Source organism: Bos indicus x Bos taurus, chromosome 23 (assembly GCF_003369695.1).
Source record: "Bos indicus x Bos taurus breed Angus x Brahman F1 hybrid chromosome 23, Bos_hybrid_MaternalHap_v2.0, whole genome shotgun sequence".
Lineage (NCBI taxonomy): Eukaryota > Metazoa > Chordata > Mammalia > Artiodactyla > Bovidae > Bos > Bos indicus x Bos taurus.
The window spans coordinates 32,145,687-32,162,727 of record NC_040098.1 but is presented as its reverse complement, the minus strand read 5'-3'; the positions used below and the strand labels follow the sequence as shown (position 1 = coordinate 32,162,727).

Genomic DNA, 17,041 nt, shown 5'->3' with positions numbered 1-17,041 from the left:
CATCTACTTCTGCTTTATTGAATATGCCAAAACCTTTGACTGTGTGGATCACAACAAACTGTGGAAAATTCTTTAAAAGATGGGAATACCAGACCACCTGACCTGCCTCCTGAGAAATCTGTATGCAGGTCAAGGAGCAACAGAACTGGACATGGAACAACACACTGTTTCCAAATTGGGAAAGGAGTATGTCAAGGCTGTATGTTGTCACCCTGCTTATTTAACTTACATGCAGAGTACATCATGAGAAACGCTGGGCTGGACGAAACACAAACTTGAATCAAGATTGCAGGAAGAAATATCAATAACCTCAGATATGCAGATGACATTACTCTTATGGCAGAAAGTGAAGAGGAACTGAAGAGCTTCTTGATGAAAGTGAAAGAGGAGAGTGAAAAAGTTGGCTTAAAACTCAACATTCAGAAAACTAAGATCATTGCATCTGGTCCCATCACGTCATGGTGAATAGATGGGGAAACAGTGGAAACAGTGCAGACTTTATTTTTTGGGGCTCCAAAATCACTGCAGGTGGTGACTGCAGCCATGGAATTAAAAGACGCTTACTCCTTGGAAGAAAAATTATGACCAACCTAGACAGCAGAGACGTTAAAAAGCAGAGACATTACTTTGCCAACAAAGGTTCATCTAGTCAAGACTATGGTTTTCCCAGTGGTCATGTATGGATGTGAGAGTTGGACTATAAAGAAAGCTGAGCACCGAAGAATTGATGCTTTTGAACTGTGGTGTTGGAGAAGACTCTTGAGAGCCCCTTGGACTGCAAGCAGATCCAACCAGTCCATCCTAAAGGAAATCAGTTCTGAATATTCATTGGAAGGACTGATGCTGAAGCTGAAACTCCAATACTTTTGCTACCTGATGCGAATAACTAACTCATTTGAAAAGACCCTGATGCTGAGAAAGATTGAAGATGGAGGAGAAGGGGACAACAGAGAATGAGATGGTTGGATGGCATCACTGACTCAATGGACATGAGTTTGAGTAAGCTCCAGGAGTTAGTGACGGACAGGGAGGCCTGGAGTACTGCTGTCCCTGGGGTTGAAAAGAGTTGGAGATGACTGAGCAACTGAACTGACTGAAATACTGTAATATTGAAGGTTTGGGTGGCATTTGAACAAAGACCTGAAATAATAAAAGGATTGAGTCATGTGAATATCTGGGGTAGATATTTCCAGGCAGAGGGAATAGCCAGGGCAAAGTTGACAAAATGGGATAAAGCCAGATGTTTTTGAATAAAGGTAAAGAAACCTATAAAGCTGGCAGAGAAATTGTGCAACATATAATCTCCTTACTTAACCTGTCTTTAGTTCAGTTCAGCTCAGTTGCTCAGTCGTGTCTGACTATGCGATGCCATGGGCTGCAGCACGCCAGGCATCCCTGTCCATCACCAACTCCCAGAGCTTATTCAAACTCATGTATCCACCGTTTCTCAAATCAAAATTGTCATCCCTTCCCACCCATTCCTTCATCCCTAGGCCTCATCCAAACTCTCATCCTATCTTTTTTTTCCACCTCTGATTTTTCTCTTATCAGTGACATTGAGAGACAGAAAAAGTACCTAAAATTTCGTGAAGCTCAGAGATAGAATAAGGATGTTTATTTTAAACATATCTTGGACATCAGAGGAAAAAATCCTGCAGGAGGGATGGTTTGTTTTTTAGGTCAAGTCAAAATGATTTCTGATCCACATTTAGTAATATCTAAATATTTTCTCCAGGTATATATCTGTTACATATTTAACTTCTGAAGTTCTCTGTATAACTTCTATAATAAAATAGCATTTGCACATGATTTCATAATGGTTAGTATTATGGGTAATATATGAGTCTGTATTTTCTTCATGTTTGGTCAGGATTGCACTTGGCTTCACATACAGAAAAAACAGTAAATAATACCTTAAATAATTTAAGGATTATTGACTCAAAAATTCATAGTCCTGAATTTGGCAGTCCTCATGGAACTAAGTGGTTTCTATCTTCCTTTTCTGCACCTATGCTTTGGGATTTTGCTCCTGTGATCTCTCTACTGCTGCTGCTGCTAAGTCGCTTCAATCGTGTCCAACTCTGTGCGACCCCATAGACGGCAGCTCTCCAGGCTCCCCCGTCCCTGGGATTCTCCAGGCAAGAACATTGGAGTGGATTGCCATTTCCTTCTCCAATGCATGAAAGTGAAAAGTGAAAGTGAAGTCTCTCAGTCGTGTCCGACTCTTAGCGACCCCATGGACTGCAGCCTACCAGATTCCTCCATCCATGGGATTTTCCAGGCAAGAGTACTGGAGTGGGGTGCCATTGCCTTCTCCGTGTGATCTCTCTACAGGTGCTCAAAAACTGTCTCATGAATCAATAAACACTGAATGAACCAAAAGCACTATTTCCTTAAGTGTCAAGCCATTCCTGTCTTTGGACGAGTTGGGCTGCTAGATAAAATGTGGAGGAGAAAATTAGAGGAAGCCTTGGATTTCTTCCCAGACATTTCATTTCTGAAACTGAGGGCGGGGCAGGGGGAGGGGGACACCAAAGGGTACAACCAAATTTGATGCCCCTACATTATGTCAAGATTAGAAACCTCATCTTTGCCCGTCTTTTCATTCTTTGGAAGATTCTCCTCCGTTACTTTAGTTGTTCCTTAAAAAAAAAAAAAATCTCCTCCAGGTTCTCTTACAGGTTGGTGAGGGGAGCCTTGTGCATCTTCTCTTCAAACTTATCTGAGAAGTAAATATGATCTCCTTTGACCCAGATTGGTGAATCTTCTTCGGCAGTAATTGACTCTAGGAATAATCTTCATTTCTCCAGCAATTAAAAATGTACTTAAAGAATGTACAGTGCAGAGGTTAAATGGTCTGTTTGGTGAGTAGATGACTTAAGTGGTCGAGCCCTGCTTTTGAAAGACCCGGGTTGTTTCTGAAATTATGGATTACTCCAGTTCTTCCTGGAGATCGAAATTGCTAATGAGATTTAGTTATTTATAGGACAATTCAACTTCTACAATCAGGGCCTGGATAGCTCAGTCGGTAGAGCATCAGACTTTTAATCTGAGGGTCCAGGGTTCAAGTCCCTGTTCAGGCGCTAGCCTATCTTTTTAAGGTGACACACATTGAGGTTTATGTAATATATTTACATGACTCAGTAAAACATGATATAGAAGAAAATAATAAAGACATAGGGTAAAATGTTAAGGAAAGGTGGATCTGGATATAGAGTGTTCCTTATAAAATTTTTATTTTTGTAACCTTTCTTATGTTTGAAATTATTTCCAAATAAAAAAGTTCAAAAGTATATTAGTAAATGTAGAATCACCAGATTTGAAATTTTAAACATATTTTAGTAAGCTGTATATGTCCGAATTTCAAAACATCCAAGTATAAACAAAACCAGCACATTTTCAATACATATTTAGGTGTACTGTACAACTTATGTTAGCTAGTATCTAATAACTTCATCAGGTTTTTTTTTTTTAACTAACGTTATACGTTTTCCTTTTTTACATATAAAAATTAAAGTACTTTGGCCAATTAGAGCTATGGAAGGTGTCAGTGCAAATGTCCATAATTTTACATGAATTGAAATTATACTATTCCCACTCTTGTGTGGCACTCTTGTGCTGACTACCTGATTTGGAGGAGTAACACTAAGTTACTTTTATTGTTGCAGCATAATGTGTAGTAACAATATGATCCATGTTAGATCGCTAGTGGGTTTTTTTTTTAATGCTTTACAAATAGCTTACATTTTATATTAAATACAATAATAATTTGAATATGTTAGTAACATTGTCAGAGTAACTAACCAGAGAGAAATGGCCAGCTGCTCCGAAACTTTGAGGCATATTGAAATTACATGGTGAGAATTTTAAATTCCTACTGAAGCCTGGCTACCACCTCCGGACATTCTAATTTAATTAGTATGGGTTGCCATCCCTCTGTCAGGAATTTTCACTTTGCCGACATAGGTCTGTATGGTCAAAGTTATGTTTTTTTCCAGTAGTCAAGTAGGGATGTGAAAGTTGGACCATAAAAAAAGGCTGAGCACCGAAGAATTGATGCTTTCCAGTTGCGATGTTGCAGAAGACTCTTGAGAGTGCCTTGGACTGCAAGGAGATCCAATCGATCCATCCTAAAGGAAATCAACCCTGAATATTCATTGGAAGGACTGATGTTGAAGCTAAAGCTCCAATATTTTGGCCGGCCACCTGATGCGAAGAGCGATCTCATTGGAAAAGACCCTGAGGGTGGGAAAGATTGAAGGGAAAAGGAGAAGAGAGCAGCAGAGGACGAGATGGTTAAATGGCATCACCGCGTCAATGGAAAAGAGTTTGAGCAAATTCCGGGAGATAGTGAAGGACAGGGATGCCTAGCGTGCAGCAGTCCGTGAGGTCGCGAAGAGTCGCACATGGCTTAGCGACTGAACAACAAGGTTATTCTAATGTGCACCAAAATTTGGGAACCACTGAGACTTTTCTAAGGGCGGTTCCTGTACAAGCAACATCTCCATCACCTCAGTTGACAAATGAAAATTAATATTGCAAGATCTCGGAATATTTCGAGTCAAATGGGCACACTTTGAACCCCCGCGCTGTATCTGACTTCTCTCAGAGAGAAGGCAGCCGTGGGTTTCCATCAGAAGGGAGTTGCTTGCTCAGTGAACACACTAATAAGTCAACACGGGAGAATTCAACTTAGAACAAAACGAAAGAGCAGAAAGATTTCCTTTCTGTTACAGGCTTAGCTGAAAAAGGTAGTATTGTGATCTCCCCGTCGGGGAATCGAACCCCGGTCTCCCGCGTGACAGGCGGGGATACTCACCACTATACTAACGAGGAAGACCCGTAAACAGGCTTTAAAAGAACCTCAGTTAAGAGACATTCACATGTTGTGCCGTGAACTCTTTCTGGGCAGTGAGTTCCTAGGAATTTCACGGATCTTTAACGATAAGAATACAGGAAGAATATTTACAATAACAGTCCATCAAAAGGGATTCCTCATGTTATCTAAATTTTATCACTAATAGCAAAGAAATGTTCATTAATATCAAGGAAGGCATTAAACTTAAAAAAACAAACAAACAAACCAAAAACCTCCCTCCATTCAAAACGACTTCTTTTCTTCAAGTTTATTCATTGTTTTAGATTCACCCCAAGGAATCACTTTCCCCTGGAACTTTCTCTCATGTTAGTGTGCTATTACTGTCTCTGTGTTCTGAAGACTAGGACATCGGAATTAAGATATGGGCAGGGCCATTCTCTCTCTGAAGGCTTGCTGAAGGACTCCTTCCTTGCTTCTTCCTAGCTTCTAGTGGATCCCCAAAATCCATTATAGTTTTTGGCTATAGCTGTATGGTTTCAGTCTTTGCCTCTGTCCACATATGACTTTCTTCTTTCTGTCTGCCTCCTAGTGTTGTCTCTTGTAAGGATAGGGTAAACCAGTGGTAGGGTTTAGGCTCCACCCTTATCCAGTATGAATGACCTCATCTTAATGTAACTACCTCTGCAAAAACCTGTTTCCAAACAAGATCACATTCAGAAGTTCTAGGTAGACACAAATTCCTGCCTACAATATTTAACCCACTAAAATTAAGGATGAAAGATGAGGTGTTATGTGCAGAAATATAGTTAACTGCACCAAAGTATACATTAAAATGTATAAAAGTACTGATTAAAATTGCTTATGGGTGAGACAGAAGGGAGGTTTTTGGTGTTCAGTCTAAAGAAACAAGAAAATCTCTAGACAAAGACAGGCATCAAACACCTCAAAGGCAGTATTCATGGTTCAGGTTCTTTGTTGCGTGAGAGCTTCCTGGTTTATAGGCAGTTGTCTTCTCACTGTTGTCTCACATGGCAGAAGGGACAGAGAACTCCCTGGGGTCTCCTTTGAAAGGGCACTATTTCTATTTTTGAGAAATTAACTCATAACCCAATCAGTTCTCAAAGGTCCCACCTCCTAAAACCATCACATCGAGTCCACCCAAATTGTTCCCTTCTACTCCCAGATTAATGAATCATTTTAAGGGAACTTTTAAATGACTTACTTCTAAAACTGTCACTAGTTTATTACTTTTAAATGATGCCTTTTTTTGATTCCTCTTAGAAACTTGGGGAAGTGTTTTTGTTAATATTAGAAAAGGAAAATTAATGAAAAACTAAACGGTAAACTATTTTAGGTCAGTGACTTTGCTTGATTTGGCTGCTAAGGCTTCCTCACTTTCAGAGGCATTCTTAAATGGGCTGTTATCCAAATAGTTTTTAAATAAACACTGAAAACAAATCGAGGCCTTAGCGCCTGAACAGGGACTTGAACCCTGGACCCTCAGATTAAAAGTCTGATGCTCTACCGACTGAGCTATCCAGGCCCTCTAAGAGACTATCTAACTCATTATGTAAAATAAGACCACCAGAGGGATTCTAGTAATAGTCATGCTACTACTGCTAAGTCGCTTCAGTCGTGTCCGACTCTGTGCGACCCCATAGACGGTAGCCCACCAGGCTCCCCCGTCCCTGGGATTCTCCAGGCAAGATCACTGGAGTGGATTGCCATTTCCTTCTCCAATTCAGGAAAGTAAAAAGTGAAAGTGAAGTTGCTCAGTCGCGATCCCATGGACTGCAGCCTACCAGGCTCCTCCATCCATGGGATTTTCCAGGCAAGAGAACTGGAGTGGGGTGCCATTGCCTTCTAGTCATAGTTTTTGAAATTACTTGGGTCTTCCAGGGGGCTTTGATTCTGTTTCACCAGTGACATCAGTAAGTGGGAAGAATTTCAGGAAAATCAAAGATTGGGTAAGGAATGAAGATTGTGATACAAGGAGGAGGATCATTCCCCATTGTTTCCTCCAGTGTTTTCTTTCAAAGTTGGGATTTCCTGGAATTTTCATGCCAGAGCAAGAAACAAACTTGACGCCCACATTGAAGTGGTGGTTCCGTCCAGGAAAGGAACTCCCAGAAAACTCACTTATTCAAAATATTCATACATCTCACTTTCAGCACGTGCACCTTTCCTCATCTTTCCTTTACATGTTTTTTCTTCACTCTCCCCAGTCTCCTTTCCCCTCTACTCTTCCCTACATCTTTCCAACCTCCCATTTGCCAATTTGGAAAGTCCACATTTGTCCCCTCCTATTCTACTTTTCAACTCCACGTTTTATCTTGAGCTCCATTCTACTTATAAAGACAAGAAGAATCAGGCAGTTGAAACTGTATCCCCTGCCTCTGTAAGAGCAGGTCTTCATTTGTTCATGAGACTATTAGGAAAGTGGGATTCAGCTGCCCGCAGCTCTAAAACCAATACTCTATAGGTAAAGTTGGTGGAAAGGAAAGCTTGCTTTATTCTGCAGGCCGACAACCCAGGGCGGACTTGTGTCCAAAGGCCAACTTCCCCCACTGACAATCAGTGGGCAAGAGCTTTTAAAGGGGCATCTCAAGGATGGATAGGTGGCCGGAGGGGGCTATATGCAGAAACAGCACTGTCAGCTCTGACAGTCATCTTGAACTCGGTGATTCAGTGATCTGATCAGCATCATCTTGATTGTTTTGAGTACAGCCAATCTTTAGTGCCAAGGTCAATTTGTTCCCATTTCTTTGAGGCCAGTTCTCAGAATTGTGGCAGCTTCTGTCATCTCTACAGTCTGGTCAACATGCTGTTAACTTCTTCTACTGGTAGGGGTTTCAGTACCTACAAGACAGCTCAAAGGATATGACTCAGGTTCTTCACTTTGCTTAATAGCTAAATTATTATTATTTTGTCCTGTTTGACTGCTTTCCTTTGCTTCTGCATTTTCTCACTTCTCTCGATTAAATTTATTGTTTGGCTAAAGTTCCTCTACAGACAAAAGGCAAACGGGGAAGATGGGGAAGGACCATAGTGTCCTGCTCTGTTTCAAGACTGGTAAGCATGTCTGTGTAAGCAAAAAAGTAGTGGTAGAGTCACTGCATATAGGCGATAATTAAGATGTTGCACGGTTTCCCAATATATTGTGAGCTTTAAAATGACATATTTGATTGAGGCTAATTTTCATCAAGATCAAAGAAAAGAAGAAAGGCAAATCAATTGTGTCACTGTCATGAGTGTTTTAATTTAGTTGCCTCTGCATAGTGTTCTTGTGGAAATCTTGGAATTTGAGGAAGAAAATAACAAGTGTTGGTCTAGAGCTTGTGGAAGGAAACGACATTAGCAGAGGATGGTTTCGATCCATCGACCTCTGGGTTATGGGCCCAGCACGCTCCCGCTGCGCCACTCTGCTTTTCACACTGTAGTGTTTTCTTGCATCTCATTAATTTGTATAAAGATTGGTAGACACCCGAGTCTATCAATTCCTCTTGCTTCCCTTTTCCCACTCACTTCCTCTAACTTACGTCTTTCATTCTGAGTCGGCCCCTCATCTCCTTCTCAAAATTGCCGCCTGCACGCAAATCTAAGGCGTCTGCGCTTTTGCAATTTCCTTAAGGAAACCGAAGCTCTGAAATCCTTTCTCAGGAACTTGGTATTCCAACCCTTAGCTTCTCCTACACCGATTTCTAGGGATGAATTTAGAACTCAGACTTCTTCTCCTCTCCCGCACCCGCCTTCCCGAGCCTCCCACAGCTCATTCGGACTCTGAAGTTCGAACTCCTTGGCTCCTCCACGTCAATGGCAAGGCCAGGGACAGGGCAGGGGCACCGCATGGTCGCGCCGCCTAGAAAAACTGAAGACTTGGGGGAAGAGAAGGAAAAGCAAATACTTTTGAGAATTGCAACTTGAAGAGTTAAGGGAGATATGAAGCCCAAGGTGATCTACCATAGCTGGATTCTTTGTTCACACTTCAGCGGACAACACCTGTTACCTGTTTATTCAAAACCAGATTTCTCTCCTTTCATTTTCATGGTTATATGCCACATTCTTTTGTATGATTTGTATTGCTCTCCCTCTCTTTTTTTTTAAAAGTCTTGGACATCGAAAGTGTTGTTTACTGGAGAGATGAAACATTTAAGTGGATTTTTATGAAATTAGATTATCAATGCTCCAAACACCTTAGGAACCAGAAATCATCATTTTCCAAGGGCAGAGACTTAAAGGCAATGCAGATTAGGAGAAAACATGAGGATCTTGAATCAGGTGCTTATGTTTGAATTCAAGCAGAGAGAACTCGAGTTTCTTGAGATGAAGCTAGCCACCAACATTCAAAATGAGGAAGTGTGATTTTTGCTTCATAAATCTACCTCAGAAGATGGTTGATCAATCCTATTCTGAGCTGTTCTTTCCCTTTCATATCCCCTCTGAATTCTGCAGGGCTCTGATCTTACCTTTTTTTTTTTTTCCTTCCTCTGCTACAGAAGCCACAAACTTTGTCTTAACCTCTTTTTAAAGACAGAAACCATGGAATCATCACTTCCTCCGATATTTTCATTCCCAGTAACCTCCCCAACTACATTAACAGAATAAAACTACCACCTTCAAAAAGAGAATCATTGGCCCAAGGTCTTGTAAGCCAAAAACTTTTAGTCCTGAGTGTTCTCCCAGGAAGACCTTAGAAGGAAGGTTTGTAAATTCAGTGAGGTACTGCTGGGGTCCAGGCCTTGGTGGTGTTAGTGGCCTTCTATAAAAGTCTTCAGAAGCTCAATGCAGACTTTATTTTTTTAGTCATCTGAACGGAATTGTACTGAATTGACCTTGAAGTGAATTTTATTCCAGAGAGGAGACAAAATATAAACTTTTAAAGGATACCAGTAAAGAATATATTTAGGAACCAAAGGTAGAAAAGAACTTTGAAATAAAACATAAAAATCCAACTATAAAGACAAAGATTGACAACCATGACTATATTAAAATCAAGATCTTTTCATTAAAAATATCACACATAATTCCACACTCAAGGAATGGGACTATGTTCATCTTATATTTGTTTGGAAGTTGAGTTTTCAACTTTTCATCTGATTACTAACAGCAATGTGTTTGGAGAGTTTAAAAGAGGGAGAAAGAAGTCATGACTAGGATGTCAAGAGCTAAATGAGAGTATTTGACTAAGAGGAAGGGGAAGCTGTTAAGTTTGAAAGATCGTTAACTGGCAGAAAAGGAGGACTCAGCATATTTTCTAAGTGTTTGGAAATTGGGACACCATAGTTCAGAAAAGGCAAATTTGGTTTGTTGGGAATTTGGTTTGTTGCAAAACCGTCTAAATGCCAGAGGTTACAAATAGAAACATGCAGGTGAATGAAACATGAAGGTCTTTTGAGTGACTGCTACTTGTCACATGGTTTGCTAGGGAAAGCACCTACATAAATTTTTTTAAACCCTCAACAATCTTGAGGTAGGGAATTGCCCTCTAAATTTACAGATTAAAAATATGTTCACAGATGGTCAAAATAATGTAAAATATCAACACATCACACTTTTGTAAATGATGAAGCTTGAATTCAAACATAAGCACCTGATTCAAGATCCTCATGTTTTCTCCTAATCTGCATTGCCTTTAGAAAAGTATTTCAGATTCTCTACATGAAGACCAAAAACAGCAAAAGAAACAACTCACTTCTGATCGATGTGCACCCAAAATGGATCTTTAAATAGCTGTTTGCCAGTTCATGCATATGTGTTTGAGTTGTCTTCTGCAGGCAATGAAAAATTTCTGAAGGTTGTTCATTTGGAAGACTAACTAAAAACTATTATCAGACAGAATAGAAAGAAAACACTGGATGAATACCTCTCACCTTAACCAAAGCAGGAGGGATATTTAATCATAACAGCAAAAACATTTTTAAAAACTCAGTAAAGATTTTAAACCAAGACCTTATTCTAGTTCTCCATGCTCTATGTTTCTCTTTTTATGTGTCTTATAATAAACCACATCCTGCCTCTTCACTTCACGTCCCTTCTTTAAGCACACACTGAAAGAATGTAAAGGGGAAGATAAGTTAGAGCGAGAGAACAGTGGCAATGGAAGGAAAGGGAAGAGAGGAGAGGGGAGAAAGCAGTGGATCTTGCAGGAACTGTGAAGATGCTGAAAATATTATTGTATAGGGACTTGAAGTCCCACACACAGGCTCAGTCCCCATTAATAAAATACTGTGCTAAGATAAAATACTGTGAGATACTGTGAGCACTGGGAAAAGCTCCTGAAAGACGTGCTGATAAAATCTGTATCCTAAATCCTCTGTTTCTTAAAGTTGATCGTGTAACGTGTAACTCATGGTCATGAGGGATGGAATGGGAGAAAAAGACTCAAGGTACGTGAGGTGGGCTCCCAATCTTCAAAGCAGCATCAACTCTGTCTCCCAGTGCACCTCCTCACCATAAAATTACTCCTTTCTTGTCTTTTGGCTTTGCAGATAATTCTTGGTTTACCCCTGTAATTTCTAGAAATAACTGTTCCTCTTCCTCTCAGATAGAACAGGCTTCAGTCATTGACAGAGTCGTTACTGCTGAGATCTTGTCAGTGTCATGTCAGGATGGCCGAGTGGTCTAAGGCGCCAGACTCAAGATTCTATCTTCCCTCTCTTGGGGCTTCTGGTCTCCGAATGGAGGCGTGGGTTCGAATCCCACTTCTGACAAGACTCAGTTTTGTTCTTGGCACATATGTGTCTTTCATCTCACTCTTGCCTTTCCAGCTTCATTCTCCCGAGACTTGAGTATCCTCCCTTATTCTGTAGTTGGGTTCTTTCTACCTTTAAAGACAGTCCCCACTAGCAGTTCCACCCAGGCCTATACTTAGGAAGGTCCTGGTATCCCTGGAAGAGTCACTAACAAGTCATCTCTACAACCACCAGCCAAGCATTTGACAAATGGAAATTCCCAATCAGAGAACCTGGAGTATTCCCACATACAACTGGGCACATTAAAAAAAAAAATCTCTTTGCCACCGATGACTCCCACTTCCCAGAGAGAAAGAGGCAGTGGATTTCTATTCCAAGGTTGTCCCTTACTCTGTCAGCCTGTTTATCTTCATGAAGCCCAGGAACTTGACTTAATAACAAAAGTACAATGTAACCAGAAAGCTCTCTCTTTCCTATAGAGACCTCAACCCAGACTGCTATGCGCTGGGGGAACATGGCCTCACCATTGGCAAATCAAACAATGTTCTCCTGCATGACCACACCAATGAAAAGGACCCAGACTTTCTCAGTGGTAGCTCAGCTTAAGAAGCTCCCACATAGTCCTATTTTTTTCCAGTGGGAAAGTTACTGGAAAATTCACTGATTTCCCCACATGGAGGAACTGAAAGAAACAAAATAGAAGCAATAATAATAATACTAATAAACCCACTGGAATCAGTTTGTAGCGTTTGTATTTTCGTATTAATGAGAAAGATATCCAAAAGAGTAAGTACACAGTTTCTGGTTTTCCCTTTTGATTTAAAGATAGCATCACAGTACCTATGGTACTATCTCCCAGGTTAAGTAAGAAATGACAAATTGGGGGATGTGGCAAGCACTCAGACCATCATTTCCTAAGTTTTTTAAAATCAAGCTCTGTAACAGTTTCCTGGCTAGAAGAAGGATCCTCAGAGCTTAGTATTCAGCATCCAGCCCAGGTGTTGGGTACTTTATAAAGGGAAGAAAACATTTTAAAGTGATTTCTATTTTATTTTACTTTTTAGATTTCCCCATTTATCTCAAAATATACTAGGAATGCTTTGGAACAGAAAATAAAACCAGTTACAGGAAAATAAACAGTCTCAATCTGAAACAATGGTTGGAAGAAGATGAAAATGGAGAACGGAGAAAAATAATTTGGAATTTCATGATTTCAGGGGAAATGCAGGACAGGAAAGAGTGGTGGATGTTTAGGAATCTGCAGAAGTGAGAGTGAAAAAAGTGGAATTTAATGATGGAAGGAAAAGTGACTTTGGATTCAAAAGGATAATTAATCACCCTTGGTAGTTTAGGGCTCATTTTGGTTATTGGTCCATGCATACTTTGTTTCAGAAACACCTTTTTTTTTTTTGGTCACAACCTGTATCCATCTCTTTCTTCTCCCCAAAACATATAGATCCTCTCTGAAGTATTTAATATTCTTTAGGAGAGAAATTACCCTCAAAAAAACTGCTGTTGATTTGTGTGATTTTCATTGGCACTGTTAATCCTTATGTTTTTATTTTACTCAACACAGTTTGAAAAATCTATTGTCTTGCTACAGTCACATCTGCTCCTATGTGCAGCTGCTACATAGTATGAAATTCATGGGTGGCCACTGACGTATACCTGGTGGATATCTAGCTTGCCTGTAATAATCTGGTACTGCAAAATCCTGCACTTAAACAAGGCCAACCATGGAGTTGAGCTGGAATTTCACTGAGGTACATTCCTAGGAGGAAGATTGCTGTGAAATGATTTAAAAGCTATACAGGAAGAAAAACTCATTTAATGTCAAAGCTGCAAAAGTTAAAAGTCTTAATTTTAAGACCAATATCTTACCAAGCTTATGTGGCTCTTCACAGAAGGCATTCTTTTTTACCTTAATAAAAATAAAGATATCTAAATCAAATCATTTTGAAAAGAAATCTCAGAGCGAGCTCAGTTTTACTCAGTTTTAACAGTATGAGCATTTCCTTTTGATAACCTAAAAATATTTTCATCAGTGTCATAGTCTTGAAGGACTCTCCCTCTTAGATTTTAGAGATGACATAAGAAGGTGACAACGAAATACTTTGTGAGAGCTTTATAACAGATTCTTTTCCGTGTACAGAAAAGCGGTGAGGATTTCATTCATTTTCTCCACAGTAAAAACCCAACATCCAACTGTGGATGACTCATCAGTTGACCCACTAAGGAAAAGACCACAGGTTGTTACGGTACTTTTTTTCTAGGAGGAGGGGATCTCAGAAGGCAGTGCTGGAGGTTGCCTCCACGTGATTCTGAAAGTACTCCAGGATTCTTTGACCGGGGAATTCTCACTGTCGAATATCGGTCAGGGCCCGGAAATATTTGAGTGTCTAGAGCTGAGTATCAGGAACTGTCCAGTACTTTTATTCTGAAAGTCGTAAGAACAAAATGAGAATGTGTCAGAAGTGGGATTCGAACCCACGCCTCCATTCGGAGACCAGAAGCCCCAAAGGTGGGAAGCAGAAGCTTGAGTCTGGCGCCTTAGACCACTCGGCCATCCTGACACGTTGACCGTACTGCTTGACAGCGTTGTACTGTAGACTCTAAGGGGTTGGCGTAGAGCTCCGTCCCAGAAGAAAAGTTTCTGAAATTTGTCGGACTGGGTGGGAGTTGTGAGTTCAGAGACTGACAAACAGAAAGGTAGCAGAACATGAGCGTTAATGCAGACCTGAGTAATTCTTTTTGCCCTGGAGACAGGGTGGTAGGGTATTGAGAAACACTGTTCCGCCCCACCCCCACCAACCAGAGCTCCCGGTCCAGTCCCCTGCCTTCCGCCCCCCGCCCGCCAGAACAGGGACCCGGACTCACACAGATTTCTTCCTATGGCCTTGAACCCCACCTGTGACCTGGACCCCAGGGTCATTGTTTTCTTTGTGATTCAAACCTTCATTAAGCAGGTCCAGTTCGATGCTGCCTCAGGATCGGTGGAAACTTTAAGTGAATAAATAGTCAACCCCACTACTCTGGAAGAGAGAGGGTCATTCCCCTTGTTCTCAACCCGTCCAGACTCCGATTTCTTCGCCTGAAGCCGTACTTAAATCATTCATTCCACCCGTCACTGTTTTCTGCCCTGCAGGGTCGCCTGTGCTCTTCAGTAATAATCTTGCCTTTCTTCTCTCTAGAGCTTTCAGACGCTTCCCAGGAAATATTACCCCTCTGGGGTGACCGCAGCAATTCTGAAACATAATGTTTACATTTATATGACTGAAAAATATGTTTAAGTGATGGAAAATGAAATACACAAAGGGGAAAAAATAAAGAAATGCTTTTGTTGCAATGATTATTACGGGATTAAAGGATAGGATAAATTAAAACCTCCAATAACTTGGAGTATCACCAAGTTTCTATAATTAGGCTGTGAAGATCCAAATCTATAAGACACTTAACTTAGAGAACTATCACTTTTAAATTTGTAATTTTCTCATCTATTACCCTAATGCAAATGGAAAGCAGCTTTTAAATATAATGTTATTGTTTGTAGATTTTACTCTTTTTATTGTGATCATTTTTCTCTATACTAATAGTATGTTTACAAAGTATGCAATATGGAGTGTGTATTTTAATATATACATATGTTGAATTTTTGCATTAATGTTTTCTATAGCTTGAGGCATAGGTATATTTCTATACACCTTTGAAGTCTATTTATGTACTTTTTGTAGAAATGAAAACCTCTGAAAATAGGTTTAAAATATTTGGGGTACTTGAAAATGGATATTATGAAAATGTAATGTAAGCAAGAAATCACAACTGAAATATGCCATAATTCAATTTTCTTTAATACACCCATTCTTGCAGGGCCCAGCACCGTCAATATTTCATGAACCTCTGGGTAATATGTTCCCTAGACACCTGTTTAATATTAATGCAAACTTATTTTAATGTCTCAAAATTTTCTTTCTAAGTCCGGGGAACATTGGATAAATGAAATCTAAGGAGATAGAGGCTTCTAAGTGATTAGAATTAAGTCATTAAGAAAAAAACCTGTTGTAGATTGTATTTTCTAAAAACAGCCATATCAATATATCTCATGTCATGTATTTTTCTTTTAATGCAATTTTGAGACATTCCTTCTGGAGGTGGGGGTCTATGTTCCATCCCCTTGAATCTGGCTAGGCCTGTGCCTGCTATGGAAGGGATGCTATATGACTTTCTAAAGCTAGGTTGTAAAAGGTGATAGAAACTTTCAATACTTTTCTCTCAAGACATTTGTCCCCAGAACCCAACCACCATACTGTGAGGAAGCCCAAACTAAGCTACAGGGAGAAATCACATGGAAAATACCTGAGGACTCCAGTCCACAGCCAGCAACAACTGCCATATGTTTGAGTAACCCATTCTTCAGATGATTTCCTGCCACTGGTCTTATAGTCTTCCACTTGAGTTTCCAGAAATCACAGAGCAGAGACAAGCTGTCCCCACTGTGCTCTGTCCAAACTCTGTGAGAACCAACAAATGTGTAGAACCCAAATAAATGATAGGTGTTAAATTAGGGCATTGAGTTTTATATGATTTGTTATGTAGCAATAGTTAGGTATGGATCAGTCTTGGTCAAATCAGGAGAGAAGAATCAATAATGACAGGGAAAGTTGTTTATTTTTCCAGTTTAATTGAGATATATTTGACATATAATACTATATATATATAAGTTTAAGGTATACAACATAATGATTTGATATATGTATATATTGCAAAATGATTACCATAATTAGTTTAATTAATATGTAACACCTCACAAAGTTACAAATTGTTTTTCTTTGTGATGAGAACTTTTAACATCTACTCTCTTAGTAACTTTAAAATATACAATATAGTATTGTTAACTACAGTTGTCAAGTTGTACATTATATCCCCATAAAGTATATTGCTTATAATGAATAGGGAAAGTGTAATATACGGAATTGTTAACTAAAGAAGGGGTTGGAGAAACAAGGAACTGATAAGTAAAAAGTAAAGCAAATACTATTGAATATAAGAATAGCAAATCACTACCCTTAGAACTGCTAAAGCACCTTAGGAAGTGCCTGCTCACCCATGGCTGAGATAAAGCACAGAAGGAAGAGCCCTCTATACTTCACCCTACTCCTAGCTAAGATCCAGACCTTGATGGGGAAGGCTTGGGCATGATTCACTGAAGAGCAGAGAAATTTCTGTGGGGTTGTGCCAGCAGAACTTGCTTGAAATCTGCCCTCTGGAACTTGCTGAAGATCATTCTTTCAGTGTTTCTTGGAAAACTCTTCCTGGAGAGGTCTCTCACTGAGAGCTCTCCACTAGAAAACACTCAAGGGGAATGCCCACCAGGGGAAGTTAGTGGCTGCTGCTGGCTGCTGGAGCCTGAAGCAGGGGAAAGCCATGACTGTGTAGGAGGTAGGCCCTGGGGAAGCAGCAGGCCAAGTAATGCCTGGGAACCAGGATGCAAATCCCCCTTCCTCCTGCAATGATTCTCCACTATTCTCTACTG

At 40.1% G+C, this 17,041-nt stretch overlaps 6 non-coding genes across 6 annotated transcripts; 2 read left to right on the top strand and 4 right to left on the bottom strand.

Moving 5' to 3' along the window:
- Positions 1-3,010: 3,010 nt before the first annotated feature.
- TRNAK-UUU lies at positions 3,011-3,083 on the top strand. Its single transcript has one exon. It is a non-coding gene; the product is annotated as a tRNA-Lys (tRNA).
- A 1,681-nt stretch (positions 3,084-4,764) lies between these two features.
- TRNAD-GUC lies at positions 4,765-4,836 on the bottom strand. The gene has a single exon. It is a non-coding gene; the product is annotated as a tRNA-Asp (tRNA).
- A 1,453-nt stretch (positions 4,837-6,289) lies between these two features.
- TRNAK-UUU lies at positions 6,290-6,362 on the bottom strand. Its single transcript has one exon. It is a non-coding gene; the product is annotated as a tRNA-Lys (tRNA).
- Positions 6,363-8,174: 1,812 nt separating this feature from the next.
- On the bottom strand, positions 8,175-8,246 carry TRNAM-CAU. The gene has a single exon. It is a non-coding gene; the product is annotated as a tRNA-Met (tRNA).
- Positions 8,247-11,421: 3,175 nt separating this feature from the next.
- TRNAL-CAA lies at positions 11,422-11,529 on the top strand. The gene is made up of 2 exons: positions 11,422-11,459; positions 11,484-11,529. It is a non-coding gene; the product is annotated as a tRNA-Leu (tRNA).
- Positions 11,530-13,977: 2,448 nt separating this feature from the next.
- Positions 13,978-14,084, bottom strand: TRNAL-CAA. Its single transcript has 2 exons — positions 14,047-14,084; positions 13,978-14,023 (listed from the first exon to the last, which is right to left on the bottom strand). It is a non-coding gene; the product is annotated as a tRNA-Leu (tRNA).
- Positions 14,085-17,041: the final 2,957 nt, after the last annotated feature.